Raw genomic sequence first — 16,986 nt, 5'->3', positions numbered from 1 at the left:
TTCAATGAACTCAAAATTTTAAGGCAACCAGCTAACTTATTTTTGAAAAAAGTTTTTTACAGAGGCTTATTAACATGCATATTACTGGAATATTGTTAGTACTTTATTAAAGCTACACTGTGTAACTTTTTTAGTTTATTCTTTGTTAAAAACACTTAGTTCTTTCAAAAATATATGTGCTCATTAATGTATATTTACTTCTTTCAAGTAATAAAGTATTCTCGTAAGTTTATAATATGCCATTGAAAATACATACGGGTGAGGGGTTCGAATGCTGGTCGCCATGTTTCTCCTCCATCTTGAAAGTACATTAGCCAAAGAGGGACATACCCGTAAACTCAAGCTTCGCCTTTCGCGTTTTAACACTCGATGGCACCGTGTCGAATGTGAAGAGGGGGATTGCCATGTTAATCTTGGACTAAATCGGCCACCGTAGGAGTTAAAACGAAATCAGAATTGAGAGGAACAGAAACTATTATTCACTGGATGGTCATATACCTTTACACCGCTAGATGGGGGAAAATATCACACAGTAGCTTTAAGCAAAATGTAACTACCTTACTAACTATTAATATGCAGTGATTGGGAGTTTATTGAGGCAAAAGTCGTAGTTAATAGTTAGTTTATAATGAGAATTGGACCATAGAGTGTGACCTTATTTGATATTATATATTTTTATAATTACATATAAATATTTTAAATTTTGAGAGAAATTAATACAGCAAATAATTCAGCAAGGACACATTAATCTGATCAAAAGTGACAATTAAGGTGTTTAAATTATTACAAAACATTTATATTCCAAATAAATGCTGATAAAGGCATAGCATCATTTTCCATCCCCAAATGTTTAAATGGTAGTGTATATAGCTTTTAAAATATTTTTCTATAATATATTTTTAAACAGTCATATCAGTCTCTTAAACGTAATAAATAGTAAAACAGTTAAAAAACATGAATTCATTATGGTTTTATTGGCTCACTTGCAGTCTCAGAGAATACGGTGTGACATGCTGTGTGTGAGAAGAAGCAGAAGTTACCACACTCCCCATCTGTTTTTTAAAGACTATGTGTTTCATCTCACCTCTACTGTATTGATGGCACAAGCGCTGGGCTGTTATGTGACACTGTGGCGGTAGAGAGCGGTAGATCTACTTAGGATGGGCGAAGGACAAAGTTGATGGTGGGAGGGGGATGTGGACTCTGAGGTGGGCGGCAGAGCTAATTCATCACTATAAACGCCTGTGGAAAAGAATGTGTCTAACTCGGTGCCTATCAAAGGACCGAGTCATACAGGCAGTTAATTAACTTCCCGTCCGCACTGAGGAGGAGGTATAAGTGACACAGGTGCCAGCCTCCAAAAGGCAACAGTGAGTGTGCTGTTGTAGATTGAGTGTTCTTATGTACTCCCATTAGATTAAAGAAAGTCAGTTGTGAAGCTGATCTCCTCGCAGCTCATGTAGTTTTGAACAAAACTGTAAAACTTTCGGACGGGGAGAGGATGTGTGTTTCTCATAACTTTATTTCCTCAATGGAGTTACACTTTTGTGATTTTGTGCTGACTGGGAGATGGTATTGCACCCTGACCTGAGAGACTACTGAGACATAAAATCCAATTTGATTTCTAAAGGAAAGTACAACTCAGAACTTGCAACCAACTGGAACGTATACCATATAATTCTAACACTAGATTTGAGATGTTAGTCTCTGAAAGGTAAAAAAAAAATAGACATTAAAGGAAAATAGACCTTAATAATAATAATAATTTCACCCTTTTGTAAACCCTGTATGCTTTTCTTTGCTCTGTGAAGTCAAACGAGTTATTTATAGCAGATTATTTAAGCCATAAATCATAAGGACTTATTTTATTATACTATTATTGTATTATTATAATTTTTTGAACTTAATAGCTAATTGCCACCAGAGCAGGGCCGGTGTCATGACAAATCCTGCACCCCTGTGAAATCGTGTCCGCAAGGACCCCAGAGCGATTCTATTGGATGAAAGAAATTTTAATAGGTAATCTGTTCAGAGCTTGATTACAATTCTTACACAATCGCGTTTTGATTTTTGCTGTTTAAATTATGTTAAAATAGTCTTTAATGTCTTCCAAAGCATATGTGTCATATATTAGTAGTATATAACTGAAGCTATAAGTGCTTATATAAGTATATAATATTTATACAAGCATATCTCTTATATAATCTATTTATTTTGTGCACCTGTTCTGTATATTGCTGTTTTTTTTTTAATTCTTTATTATTTACATTATAGGTACACTGTAAAAAATTATTTAGAAAAAAAGTTACCTGGTTGCTTTACAATTTTGAGTTCATTGAAATTGAAATTTTGAGTTAATACAATGAACATTTTTTGAGATTCGACAACCTTTATTAAAATATTATTAAAAGATTTTGTAAGCATATTGGGTAATTGTGTGTGTTTTATTTCTGATGATGCAGTGAAACATGCCAAATAGTGCTATTTTCATGATTTATCAAATTTTTTATGTGGTTCAGATACAAAAATATTTTGAGTTTCTATTTATTAAACAAATTTCCTTCATTGTATCAACTCAAATTTTTAATTTCAATAAACTCAAAATTTTAAGGCAACCAGGTTACTTACTTTTTTAAGTTAAACCAACAAAAAACGACCAAATTTTTTTACAGTGTACATTACTATGTCATGATTTTGTATTGGTACTTAGTTTATCAATCAAAATAATTCAGAAGGACTTCCGGTTCGAACATGTAGCGAGCAGACGTGTGTGAAGTGGCTCCTGAATAACTGTTTATTTTCTACCTTACTTTTTCGACACAAAGTTTGGCACCCCTTGAATTTATTATCTGTACATTAAGTCTTAACTTTGCAAAACTAAATGAGACCAAAAAGACGTGACCGAGGGCAAAAAACGACTGAAATGGACGAAGATACCACAAGTGAAGACAACATGGCTAGCGTTACCGTTACACAAGCTAACGTTACCCCAAGCTCGGAGTTACCTGCCGATCTTGCTAAGTTACACACGGTGCTTCTGTCCGATCTCGCACAGCAAACGGACTCCCTCCTGAAAAAAGTACTCGGCGAGGCTCTGGCACCAATTTCGGCATCCCTAGAGCTGGTCAAATCGTCTATTGACTCCCACGAAGAACGTATTCATGACATGGAAGAAGGGCTAAACGACCACAGCGACAGGATCGAGGCTATCGAAACAACATGCACCGCACTTCTAGCTGAGAACGAGAGGCTGAAAAACAAAGTGGATGATTTGGAAAATCGCTCCCGTAGGTCCAATCTGCGAGTCGTCGGTATCCCGGAGCATATGGAAGGGCCGGACACAGTCAAATTCATGACTGAATTTTTCGAGGAAGTCCTGGGTAAAGATTTCTTTCCGCACCCCCTCATTATCTCCCGCGCACACCGAGTGGGACCCAAGCCGACCGCTGACACCGGCGCTAGCTCCAAACGGCCGAGGATATTTCTCGTTCTCTTCCACGCCTTCCAAAACAAGCACCGCATAATAACGAGGAAACGAGAGCAACTGTTCTTCAGGGGCCATAAGGTATTTTTCCACGAGGATGTCAGCGCGGAACTTGGCAAGAAACAAGCCGCCTTTAAAGAAGTGAAATCCCTCCTGTACAAGAAGAATGTCAGGTTCGCTCTTATCTATCCCGCCCGGCTCCGCGTCCTCCACGACGGACAGACGCTGTTCTTCGAGACTCCGGAGAAGGCCAGAGAGTTTTACGATCTTCATTGGAGAGACTAAATTACCGGTTGCTGCAACATAGATTACCTATGAGAAGGTGAAAGTGAGCCTGGCTTTCGGCTTAGACACCTTGATTTTGGGACTATTTTCTTTTGTTTGCTTGACTAATATAGACGAGAAATAAGGTATATATAATTTTTAGATATACTTTCTCTTTTTCTCTCTCTTTTCTTTCTCCACTAAACTTCAAGCCTACATGGTAATACCTGCGTTAATATGGTTTTCAGATGCAAACCAGGGATATTTTATAAGTTCAATTTTATTTGTTGACTAAGTTTGGTCCCTGTTTTCAGTTTTCTCAAGGTGAGCCAAATAGATAATGGTATATAGGTAGAACACAAATCCCTTACTGAGAGAGGAGCCACTCTCAGGTTAGGATAGGAGTTATAGATAATACTGGATATCTTGGAAGTTTTTCATCTGGGAATTCCTGCGGTTTTCTTCGTTTGGGGAAGAAAATCTAGGTTTGGGGTTTTTTTTTTTCTTTTTTTTTTTTTTTTTTCTTTTTTTTTTTTTTTTTTTTTTTTTGTTTGTTCGTTGTCCTCTCCTTTTTTTCTCTCTCTCTCTTTCCTCTTCTCTTTTTCTCTCTTCCCGTCCCATCCCAACTTAAGTTCAATGAGAACTGGGGAACATTTTATTTACATCTCAACACTATATTTTAATGATACACACCGCTATGTTAAACCGTATTTTTAGTTTGTTAGTATTACCGTTTTACTTTTCCCCTACACAACCCCACACAGTGTATGGCGACATCACTTATGATCACAAATGCACTTCCATTATGTGGTTCTGGCTAATCATATACATTTTAGATGTATTCTATGATAAATAATGCAGGCAGTACAAGTCCAGTAGGGGGAGCCGCTGTTAGGTTTCTGTCCTGGAATGTTAAGGGGTTAAATGGTCCTGTGAAACGTACTAGGATTTTTTCCCATCTTAAACAATTGAAAACTGATATTTTGTTTTTGCAGGAGACGCATTTACGGTTGGAAGATCACACCAGACTACGTAAAGCATGGGTTAATCATATCTTCCATTCCAAATTCAATAGTAGATCACGAGGGGTGGCAATTTTGATTAATAAACGAATTCAATTCTCACTTAATGCAATAATTGCAGACCCCAATGGTCGATATGTCATCGTCTCGGGCCTCCTATTTCAAACACCAGTTCTTTTGGTAAATGTGTATGCCCCTAACTGGGACGATAGTGAATTTGCCAACAAGCTTCTGTCGTCTCTCCCTAATTTAGATACACATAGATTGATCCTTGCAGGAGATCTTAATTGCACAATTGACCCAGTGCTTGATAAATCTAGCCCTAAATCTACCTCACCATCTGCAATGTCAAGAGTCTTCTCAGACTTTATGAGACGTAACAGCTGCCTAGACCCATGGCGGTTTCAAAATCCAACCTCCAAACAGTTCTCTTTCTTTTCTCATGTCCACCATTCTTTCTCAAGAATAGACTATTTTTTTATAGATAGCTCTTTCATCCCAGCAGTGAAATCGGTTGAATATTTGGCCATCATAATTTCAGATCATGCACCACTCATCTTAGACCTTTCTTTCACTTTGAAAGTTAGAGAACAATCCTTCTGGAGACTTAATTCCCTTCTGCTTTCGAATGCGAAATTTTGCGAACATGTGTCTACTAATATAGATACCTTTCTGGAAGTAAACAAGAAGGAAGGTATATCATATTCCCTACTTTGGGAAACCTTAAAAGCGTACTTAAGAGGACAAATTATCTCCTATGTAGCACATGTCAATAGGGAACGCCGCAAACAAATAGAAGACCTGACGGATTTAGTTTTTAAGTTAGACTGCAAATATTCTGAAAGCCCCTCCCCAGAATTATATAAAGAACGGATTGCCTTACAGTCTAAGCTTAATCTTATATCTACCAACCAGGCTGAATACTTATTATTGCGGACCCGGAGCACTTACTATGAGTACGGTGAAAAAGCTAGTCGATTGCTGGCTCACCAGCTGAAACGTCAGGCTGCTTCACGGCTCATACCCCAAGTGAGAGATCAGGATCAAAATATAGTCACCAACCCAAAGGAAATTAATAATACTTTTGCTACATTTTACTCCACACTTTACACGACTGAATTCCCATCAGATGTTACGAATATGAACAGTTTCTTAGATAATTTAGAATTACCTACTATTGAGCCTAGAGACAGGGAAGAGTTAGACCGGCCTCTCACACAGTTAGAGATCATGGCAGCCATCGGAGACATACGAACTGGGAAATCTCCAGGGCCTGACGGGTACCCCCCTGAATTTTTTAAGAAATTTAAAGATAAACTTGCACCTATTATGCTAGAAGTATTTAACGAATCATTGAGAAACGGTTACTTGCCCCCAACCCTCACACAAGCCAAGATTACACTACTCCTCAAAAAGGACAAGGACCCTGCCAACTGTGGCTCGTATCGCCCTATTTCCCTCCTAAATGTTGATATTAAAATTTTAGCCAAGGTGATGGCACATCGTTTAGAATCCGTTCTCCCTAAAGTAATCTCTGAAGACCAGACTGGCTTTATAAAGGGTCGTCACTCTTTTTCAAATATTCGCCGGCTTGCTAACGTGATCTACTCCCCCGGTCCCTCTTCGACTGCAGAAGCTGTAATTTCTCTGGACGCGGAGAAGGCCTTTGACCGGGTGGAGTGGAAATACTTGTTCTCCGTATTGGAAAGGTTCGGGTTCGGTGACACATTTCTGGCATGGATTCGTCTGCTCTATTCGTCCCCACAGGCATGTATTCAAACTAATCAATCCCATTCCAAATTTTTTCCGTTGTCACGTGGGACACGTCAAGGATGTCCTTTATCCCCTCTCCTATTTGCAGTGGCAATTGAGCCTCTTTCACTTGCACTAAAGTCGTCGTTGTTGTTACGGGGGGTTAGGCGTGGGACTGAGGAACATCGTGTCTCTCTGTATGCAGACGATCTCCTGATATATATAAGCAATCCAGAAACCAACATCCCCGTGATTGTATCACTGTTGAATAATTTTGGTTCTTTTTCTGGCTACAAACTTAATTATCAGAAAAGTGAATGCTTCCCCATTAATGATTCGGCAATGCAAATTAAACAAGAAGCAGTCCCCTTCCACTTAACACACTCTGGGTTTAGATATCTCGGAATAAACATTACGCGTTCCTTTACCTCTCTTCTGGGGGCTAATTTTACACCTCTAGTTAACCAAATGAAAGCTGACTTTCAAAGGTGGAGCAATCTGCCTCTGACTATTGCAGGGAGGGTACAATCGGTGAAGATGAACGTACTCCCAAAGTATCTGTATTTGTTTCAATGTCTACCGTTATTCCTGACAAAATCATTTTTCCATTCAGTTAATTCATCCATTACCTCCTTCATCTGGAAGAATAAAGTTCCAAGAGTGAAGAAAGGCCTACTTCAGAGGGGCCGTGATGTGGGGGGACTAGCTCTCCCAAGTTTTCTTCACTACTATTGGGCAGCTAACCTGCAGAAAATTTTATTCTGGCTCCATATGCCAGACACCGAATGGTGTTCACTTGAGGCGCATTCCTGCCACTCATCATCCCTCCCTGCTTTGGTATACTCCTCCCTGCCTACAAAGTGGTCCAGGTTTACCTCTAATCCCATAGTACTGTCCAGCCTTAAAATCTGGGCCCAGTTTCGAAATCATTACAAATTCACCTCTCCCTCGCCCCTAGGCCCTATTTGTAAGAATCATTTATTTATAGCCTCCTCTCTTGACTTAACATTCACTCAGTGGGACAAGAAGCAGATTTCCTGTTTTAAAAGCTTGTACGGTAAAGAAGGGTTCGATAGTTTTGAAAATATATGCCAGAAATATGATCTTTCACGCAGTAACTTTTTTAGATATCTCCAAATACGCCATTGTGTTAAAACACTTTTCCCATCTTTCCCGGCCCTCCCTACTGAGGCAGCATGGGAGGAAATGACCCTCCTCTGTCCGAAAAAAGGACTGATATCACGGTTATATTCTCAACTAATGTCTCTTGAAAATCATGACCTTTCAAAAATTAAGAACAGTTGGGAAGGCGAGTTGATGGTTGAGTTGTCAGACAGACACTGGGAGGATGCACTACAAAGGATTAACTCATCTTCATCCTGTGCACGCTTGGGGCTAATTCAGTTTAAAGTAGTGCATAGGGCTCATTTCAGTAAGGCCAGGTTAGCAGATATATATCCAGGAATGGACGGGAGTTGTAAAAGATGCTCCTTTTCTCCAGCTGATTTAACACATACTTTCTGGTTGTGCCCCCGTCTAAATCAATACTGGTCATCTGTTTTTCAAACTTTGTCTGAAGTCATACAAATTCAGATTAAGCCCTGTCCCCTGATTGCAATATTTGGTATCCCAAATGAGAGCTTAACTTTAACCCGAGACCAATCGGACATTGTCGCTTTTACATCACTTCTTGCTCGTCGTAGAATCCTATTATTTTGGACATCCGCTATCCCACCAGCAGCGGCCGAATGGTTAAGGGATGTTTTATCTTTTCTTAAACTAGAAAAGGTTAAATTTACGTTGAAAGGGTCAGTCCAGAAATTTTACCTAAAATGGCAGCCCTTTGTGACATATTTTGAGAATCTTAAAGTGCTGCCTGAAGTATAAGACACCTTTTTATTCTATATTCTACTTTTTTCCCTTCTTTTTCCCCCCTCTCTTTTCTTTCTTTTCTTCATCATTATTATTATCATTATTATTTTCATTAGTATTATTTTTATGGGTTTAATCAAATCAGTGATCAACTACCTTTATGAGGTGGGAACTGAGTAGCGTGTTCAACAATTGTGAAAATGTACATTTAAAGCCTGACCAACCAACTGCTTTTTAGTCAACTCTTTTGTATAAATTTGTATAGAACTCTTTTGTAAGGGGGAGAAGAGAAAAGAAGGAGAAAAGTTGTTATCCTAGAATGAGGTTAAATATAATTTATATATATTTTTATTTAATTAACAATTATTTTTATTTTTTATTATTATTTATTTTTGTGTTTGTGTGGGTGGGTGGGTGGGGGGGGGTGTTCTGGTTGTTTAAGATAAAATGAAACTGGAGAACTGTTTTACCTCCTGTAAAGTGTTACTTCTTTGATCCTCCAATAAAAATATTTGACAAAAAAAAAAAAAAAAATAATTCAGAACATGATTTTGCTCCCATTATAGCAATCAATTACATATTTCAAATAAATATTTTGCGTGTGTATGTGTGTACTTAGTATGGCAATGAATTCATAGTTTATTTTTAAACAATTGCTTGTCAAGAACCATGTATAACAACTTTTGATCAGGCATTTAAAACCACTACCAGCGGACACAATTTCACAGGCGGACAGGATTTGTCATGTTATTCACTGTCAAAGTGACTCAGAAATGAATGGGAGTCAATGGGATGCTAACAGCAGGTGATGGCTTGGTTAGCAATGGCCGACCCTATGGGTGGAACGCTTTCTGGGTGCTAGATTACCCCCTTGCCAACTTCTCTACAAAGCGCTAGCTACCCTCATCTTTGTCCTGTGTCGGCCACCGTAGCTTCTCTAAGTGCTTCGAACAGCAGGGGTGAGCGGTAGACAGTTGCAATTAGCAACCTCACCGCTAGATGCCGCTAAATTTACATAGTGCACCTTTAATAGTTAATAGTCAACTTTATAATTCATAATTTCAAAGGTAACACCATAGACCATAAAAAAATGCCGAATGAATAAAAATCATGACGTCACACCCCCCGTTTTTATAGCATCAAAATACTAACTAAAACTAAACTTATTTTAAAAAACGAAAACTTGAAATGAAATCGTCATGATGATAACTGCCTTCAATTACATAAACTAACTTTGGGGAAAATATTTGAGGTGTAATTTTATTGTTTAGTTTGCCTCGCGTCCATTAGAAAACACAGAGAAGCGATCGAGGCGCGAAAGCTTCAGTTTCTGAGAGGGATACTGCAGGCTTGGGTAACAAACATGAACTAAAAGACACAAAAATCCAATTTAGATTTCATCTTTAATTGGTTCTGATATTCAACTGTTCAAGTAAATGGACCCTGGAGGTAATGAGCTTATATGAATGGAAGAAATGTGATTCGGGTTTTATTAACCTTTTATTATTAACCTTGACATTCAGTAGCCGGATCTACTAATCTAAACTACCATAATTATACTTTTATGGCATATTTGATTATATGTGATTTCATATACCGGCTTTCCCTTTAATTATTGCTTGAGAGGCTATATGTAATGGTTTATATAAATACATAAAGGCATATACAGTAGCTCTCACACTTTTGGAGAGGAACATCTTTAAATGTGTGTGCGCATTGTAATATTTAAACTATTTAGCCAATCAGGAATATGATATTTTACAGTTAATTCTTGTGAAATTGGCCATTGTCACGAGATAGTTTTTAATTATAGCATCCTTAAAGAGCATCCGCCAAAGAAAGTAAGGAGGTGATATGAGCTTATATGTGGACATTTTTTTTTTTTTATTGGCATTTATGTATTTATATCATGTGTATATATTTAATTCTTATAACAAAATATATCATATTGCATATTGTACTTTTTTGGTCTATTTTTTGCCAGCCTTAGTATGAACAGATAGCTGCTGAAGTGTGTTCAGGACTTTCTCTGAAAGAGATGGTAACTTAAACTCTTGTAGTGAACAGGAACTAGCCGGTCTCATCTTACGGCAATATGTGTTAATTATTTATAGTCAGGATCAATGCCTTGACTAAACATATCACTGAAAGTCATTTTCTGTTCTTTTGCAGCAATTTTCTGAGCATATGATACAAGCAAACATCTTTCATAGAATATCACATCCAACACATTTTCATGAAATGCATTAGGCATAAAAGGAACAAAAGCTGTCAGCGACATTGTGCGCCCTCCTTTCAAAATCATATTTACCCAAAAGGTGTTAAAGGTACATATTAGTACCAGAAGTGCACATATTTAGCCTGACAAGCCAGACCCACATCAAGATGTTTGGTCTGGAGACTCACCATTGACAGGGCTCACTCCGAGGGGCGGGATAAACGGTTGTCTTTCAAACTCCCTCTGCACGCGATAGGATAACGCTACACCAACCAGAGCAAAGAAGGTGAAACAGAGCTTGTTGATAGATTAAACATTCGCCATATCCTGTCAGCAAAACTCTGAACACATCTTCCCTTTTTAAGAATGACTTCAGTGCCGTTCTTTGCTCTTTTCTCAGAGAAAAGTTCAACTTCAAGTCTTCAGAGTCGCGGTCAAAAATGATTAGAAAGACCGCCGTTCGCCAGTTTCTGCGTTTACTAGAAGCACGCAAACGCAACTCGCCCGTCGTCATTATGGCCCCCCGTCCACCGACTCTATACACGATGTGATTGGCCCGGAAAGAGTTTGGCGATTACAGCTCAGATAGGTATATAGAGTTGCTAGACGACACTCGCGGGCAGATTAGATTTGCTGCCGCTAGGGTGTGTCTAGATTTCTAGGCTAGCACACACTGTAAAAAATTACTGTAAAAATACGGGACATTTTGTACAGTAATTTACCGTTCTTCATTAATACAGCTGAATACTGTAAATGAGGCAGAATTTGACGAGCAAATGAATAACGGCAAGCTACTGTTCAGTTTTACGGGATAATACAGTATTTTTTATATTATAGTCACATGCTTGAGTCTGCTCACAACTCATAGGAAAATCAGGAAGCATCACATCTCATCAACAGGCGTGCAACCAAAAAGGATTACCATAACATTTAAGGTTTAACATTACATTACTTTAATATTTTATTGTGAGAAAAGAAGAATGAGAAGAGGATTAAATTAAGGAAGAATTTTTGCTCCGATTGTGGCCCTGCCAGCACAGATCAGACGACGGTGCATCACCAGCATGTGGCTTTTCACTTCACCAATTTATCAAGGTAAATGCAAACTGAAAAAAAAGTGTTCTTTTGTAACTGACTTGATTTATTATCGAATCTACATCAGGTATTGTTTTTTTGTTTTAAATGTGAAAAAATTACTAAAGCAAATTACTAAATTACTCACTAAAGCAATGAGACTAGCAGTCACTGCTGGCTGCCTCTGTTTTACATAGTCCTACCATTCGTTGAGAGATTAAAGATTGTCTGTGTTAAAATGGTAAGATTATTTTGTTGTGTACACTGTATTCCCCAACAGTGTTCTAAACTCAATAAAATTGCAGAGTTGTACTCAAAGCTGCAATATTGTTCAGGCACCACCCGGATGTAGGCAGCAACATCAAGAGATCCATCATCAACAACATCAGTCTGCATGCTAACCGTAACGCCTGTACACAAAGGTAAGGACACGCCTTAATGTACTTTGTTTATTTATTTGTTTGCCATCTTCCAGGCAGACCTCAGCTAAAGCGTAGGCTTGTGAGAGAGACCTTTTGCAGCTACCTGCATGTTTTAGCGAATTAACTAAAGTTAATTGTCTCAGCTGTCAGCCAGCCAGCCTTGTTGCACTACTTTAGTGGGATAACTGGACAGACAAACCCTATGGTTTTAGCACTACCAAAGATCCTTTATCCGTTACTGGTGATATCATATATAGGCTTTGGCCGCGCAGGTTAGTTTATAGACGGACACTGAAGGTATAGGATGAGTTTAGACTCAAAATGATTAATAAATGCACACAATTGTCCATGAACTTGATAAATGTTGCAGACGTATTTCACTATCCACAAACAAATGCCTTATAACTTGTGTGTGCAAAATACAATTTGTACAAATAGACACATAATTGTGAATACAAAACTTCGATTTTATATTAAGAAGTCAGAATTTGTGCATGCAGTGTGATTTGCATTTGTGGATCCGTTGACGGATAGGCTAGGCAAGATTAAATCAGGTTATGAACACTACATTCATCACAACAGTTTTCTCCCATAGAAAACCATTATAAAATGCGTGTTATGCAATAGCACGTTCAATAAAGTGTACGCCTACTTTTAATGTCACCGTTTTACTGCAGGAATAAACGTTTTTATGGGAGAAAACGCTTATGTTCATAACTTGATTTAATCTTGCCTATACAAAGTATGCGTTATTATAATACTTTTATTAATACCTTTTTAATGTTAGCCTACTTTTAAGCGTTTTCCTCGTCTTTATAACGAGTACACATAAAGCTTCTTATAGGCAGAATAACGTTCACAGTGCCGTTGTCTGTTTCGGCAGAATACTGTCATCTAGAGGCAGCAGGTGGGTGTGTGTGTGTGGATCGTGCAAGGCCAAACCGGCGAAATGAAAGTCTCAAAATCCAAATGAATCAAATAGGATCGACTCACAAACGAGTCAATGAATGCACGCGCGTCACCGGATCCGCGAATGCACACACACCGCTAGCGTAACTACACTGTCACTGCAGCTGCAGACGCCCGAAGCCTTTGTGCAGCGGCTCCCACAATGCTAGCCTAGAGCCTAAGCCTATACTATACCTCTGAGTACTAAATACTAAACTAAAGAAAGTTTATTATATTTTCTGGCTAGTTTACTTTATACTTTCTATAATCATAACCATACTTTCACCGAAACGGATTAATTAAAACAAGTTTAAATGGGTACATCTTCTAAAGATGTTTTTCATTCTTCGTTTTCTCTTTAATGACATACTCCAGTTTACTTTATTTTTTATAATCATAACCATTATTGTTTCACCCAAACTGAATAATTGAAACAAGTTTAAATGGGTAAATCTTCTACAGATATTTTTTATTCTTTGTTTTCTTTTTTGACACACTCGTTATTGTTAAAGTACACTACACGTGCTTCTGTGTGCATTTTAAGCACTTTTTGTGTGAAATCATATTTATTTTGTCCATTAAAAGTGTTATTTCACTTTAATTGAGCGTCAGCAGCGCAGCAAAATAGGCTCGCCGCCGAAACCCCCGCTTCACTGCTGCTCACGCGACGCTTGCGGTGTGAAACGGCCGTTCATTGCACGCACAAATTCTGACTTGCATTAATACAAAATCGAAGTTTTGTATTCACAATGGCCCTCATTTATCAATCTTGCGTAGAAACTGGTGTATATGTTGGCGTAAGATTATTCTTACACTCCTCTCACCGCCTGATTTATGAAACTGTGCGCACCTCTGCAATCCAGGTGTACGCAATACTTGGCCTTGATAAATGCGGCGGCTGAAAACGATCGTCATTAGAATAACACGCCCCTATATATTCAAGTCTCCGCCTCTCCCACGCCCTCATTTTACGCCATGGACACACAGAAGACGGCAAAGAAGCGAAACTTCTCCGACGTGGAGATCGGGCGCGCTCAATCATCTCACTAGTCCACTAGTCAGGGCACTGACTAGAACATAAGTCAATGGGCTGACTCCCTGATCAGTGCTCTGACTGAACTAGAGAGATGATTGAGACGCGCCCATCGAGACCATCACCAGGGAAGTGAAAAAAAACAAAAACGAAATTGTTTTATTTGAGAGTTTAAAGAGTGGGAATAAAGGCACAGACAAAAACAAAATATGGATCTAAAAAAACGAGTACTCTTAATAATGTGGAGGTTGAGAAGCACACTCCAGCAGTTTAAAGCTGTTTGGATGATAAATTACAATGCATTATTTTACAGCACGTTTTGAAAAAATTAGCAATTTCGTATCACGGCATGTATTGGGGTGTACAATAGTGATGATGATGTGATGTGGAGTACTACCATTCATTCACAATAATTTACATGACAATTTGTAAGATTATTATTATTATTATTATGATTATTATTCTTAATGACGCTTGTTATTCAGAAGAAGAATGTCGTTTTTATTGATTTTATTATTATTTAAAAGAAGAAGGTCATTTTTATTATTTTGTCAGTCTGAATTATTTTAGTCCCAGTCCGTGCGCAGCTGCCGGGCCAGGCGGGCCTGAAACGTCAGATAAAGCGCACAGGCTCGCGACTGGAGGAATACATATGCCTACAAATCAAACGCTTTGGTAAAGTCACACAAATTAAACATTGACGTTCATGTTACACAAAAATAAACACTGAATGTTGTTGTTGTGGTTTTTAACAGTGGGTCATATAGCATATCTTGTCAGTGCGTTTTGTGGTGTTATGACTTGTTAAAGTTAAAAGGCATTTGTTTGTGGATAGTAAAATAGTAATTTTTTTACGGATAGTAAAAGCTCTTCAACATTTATCAAGTTCATGAGTTATTGTGTGAGTGTAAAATCATCCCATACAAAGCAATGTTTCTTAACTTACACGACTTTTGTCAAACACATGACATGCCAGGCACACAGGCAGCACGCTTTTAAACATTTTATTAGTAGACTACCTAGCTAGTTGCCATAGGCTACATGGTTCGCATTAGCTGCTAGATGTAATGAAAAGTAACACTGCAGTGATTGCATCTGTCTTATATTAACGTCCATTACTAGTGTCACAATGTAGCCAATGTGTAGCCTATATTATTATAAGTGTTTTGTATGCATTTATTTCCCAATGAAAATAGCCTAGCCTAATCTTATCCCTTTGTATCTCTCCACAGGGATACACAAAGTCTAGGGTTGAGTGAATATTTTACTGAAAAGAAATTACATAGTGCACCTTTAATATATGCATAGGATTAATATTCTACTGATTTGTCTTCCTATTACCCCACAATCCCTCTGTCTTTCTAGGAAGACGTCGATATCAACAGCAGACGGACAGTTACTCTGCGGGCCCTTCCCATCTTCCTGCGGGAAGATGCTGCTGGATTTTTTAAGACCTGGAATGTAAGTTTTTGATTCAACTGTGTGTCCTCTTTCACTCTCTTTTTTTTTCTTACTTTGTCTTCTCTGTATATCTCTTTCTATTTAACCCTCTCTGACCTTGCAACCAAAAGACAACAACCCCAACCATCTTCCTAGCCACCAGAATAGCAATTTAATCATACCACAGTAATTCACCAAGAATGTCATATTTGGAAATTTCACCTGAACTTTTCATTCACTGGTATTTCATATTATATTAAATACACATGTAGTGTTTTTCATTGACTACTCTACTCATTAACTAATTACTGTCATGTTCTTCAGGCAGATGAAATTGACCTGCCAGACATCTCGGATGCAGCTCTTGCTTATTCTCACTGTCTCAAGTGATACGGACTCCCTTGTGAAGTTTGGTCCTGCTATCAATTCTATAGTTCTTGAGGGAGATTTTGTTGTGCGTGATATAGCGGAGTTGACCGAGGCGTTCATTTTGCTGTTCGGCTTAATTTATGCACTTCACCTTGATTATCCAAAACAATTGTCATACACATTCAATTTCATTCTGAAAATTATAATGGGTTTGGATGACCTGAAGCGGTTACCTCCAAGACTGCTTAGCCTTAAAAATGAGTTGATGATGGATGAGTACTAAGTCTGTTTTCCAAATGTCATTGTTTGGACTGCCAGCATGTTTATAATCAAGCAAGAAATGGAATACCATTTCCCCCCGCTTTTTATTAATGTGTGTGTGCCTATTATTGTCGACCTATTATTTTTGGATTGGCCTATTATGTTGGCCTATTAATTTTGTTTTGTGAGTATTATTACCTTTGTTGTTATTTCTTTGATTTTCTGTATGAACCCCATTGCTAGGGAGGTTTTTCTGTTAAATAAAAAGAAAAGGAATCTGCAGTGAAATTGTCTTTTGAATAGTTTTTTATTTGAATTATACAACTTAAATATATTTGATTTTGAGGAAATTAATAAACATAAACAGTCAATAAAATGTGTTTTTAATAGACTTAAATTAACTTAAAAATATAAGAGGCTGAATTGACAATGTTTAGGTGTGAGGAACTGAATGAGTCATAACATAACCTCAATATATTATTAGGAGTGATAACTTTAAAAAAACAACTCTGTTTCCAGTGTCAATTTTGTTAGTTTTAACAATGGTTTCAAATTCATCAGGTTCATTGAACTTATCCAAACTTAAAGTACTGATTACTTAAATTTTTAGTTTGTCAAATTATTATGTTTCAGTTCATCAGCTTCCTCAAAAAAATGAGTGTGAATAATGTTTCTAGTTTAGAGTAGTAATTACTTAAAATATTTGTTTGTAGAAATTATTTGTTTTAATGTTGTTCATTTTCTCAAAGATTTGGAGTCTAAAGAGCTTGTCTGACTAATGTAGTAATTACTTAAAACATATATTTCTCACATTATTCTTTTTAATT

General features: G+C 37.7%; 1 protein-coding gene and 1 long non-coding RNA gene across 4 annotated transcripts in view; both read left to right on the top strand.

Moving 5' to 3' along the window:
• The window catches only part of iqsec1b (IQ motif and Sec7 domain ArfGEF 1b), a 246,199-nt gene that overhangs the window by 96,519 nt on the left and 132,694 nt on the right, over positions 1 to 16,986 (top strand). The gene's annotated exons all lie outside the window — the stretch shown is intronic.
• LOC137058223 (uncharacterized) lies at positions 12,028 to 16,441 on the top strand. Its single transcript, XR_010900626.1, has 3 exons — positions 12,028 to 12,108; positions 15,455 to 15,550; positions 15,854 to 16,441. It is a non-coding gene; the product is annotated as an uncharacterized lncRNA (long non-coding RNA).

Source organism: Pseudorasbora parva, chromosome 22 (genome assembly GCF_024679245.1).
Source record: "Pseudorasbora parva isolate DD20220531a chromosome 22, ASM2467924v1, whole genome shotgun sequence".
Taxonomy (NCBI): Eukaryota; Metazoa; Chordata; class Actinopteri; order Cypriniformes; family Gobionidae; genus Pseudorasbora; species Pseudorasbora parva.
The sequence above is the reverse complement of the archived record's forward strand: the minus strand, read 5'-3'. Positions and strand labels throughout refer to the sequence as shown.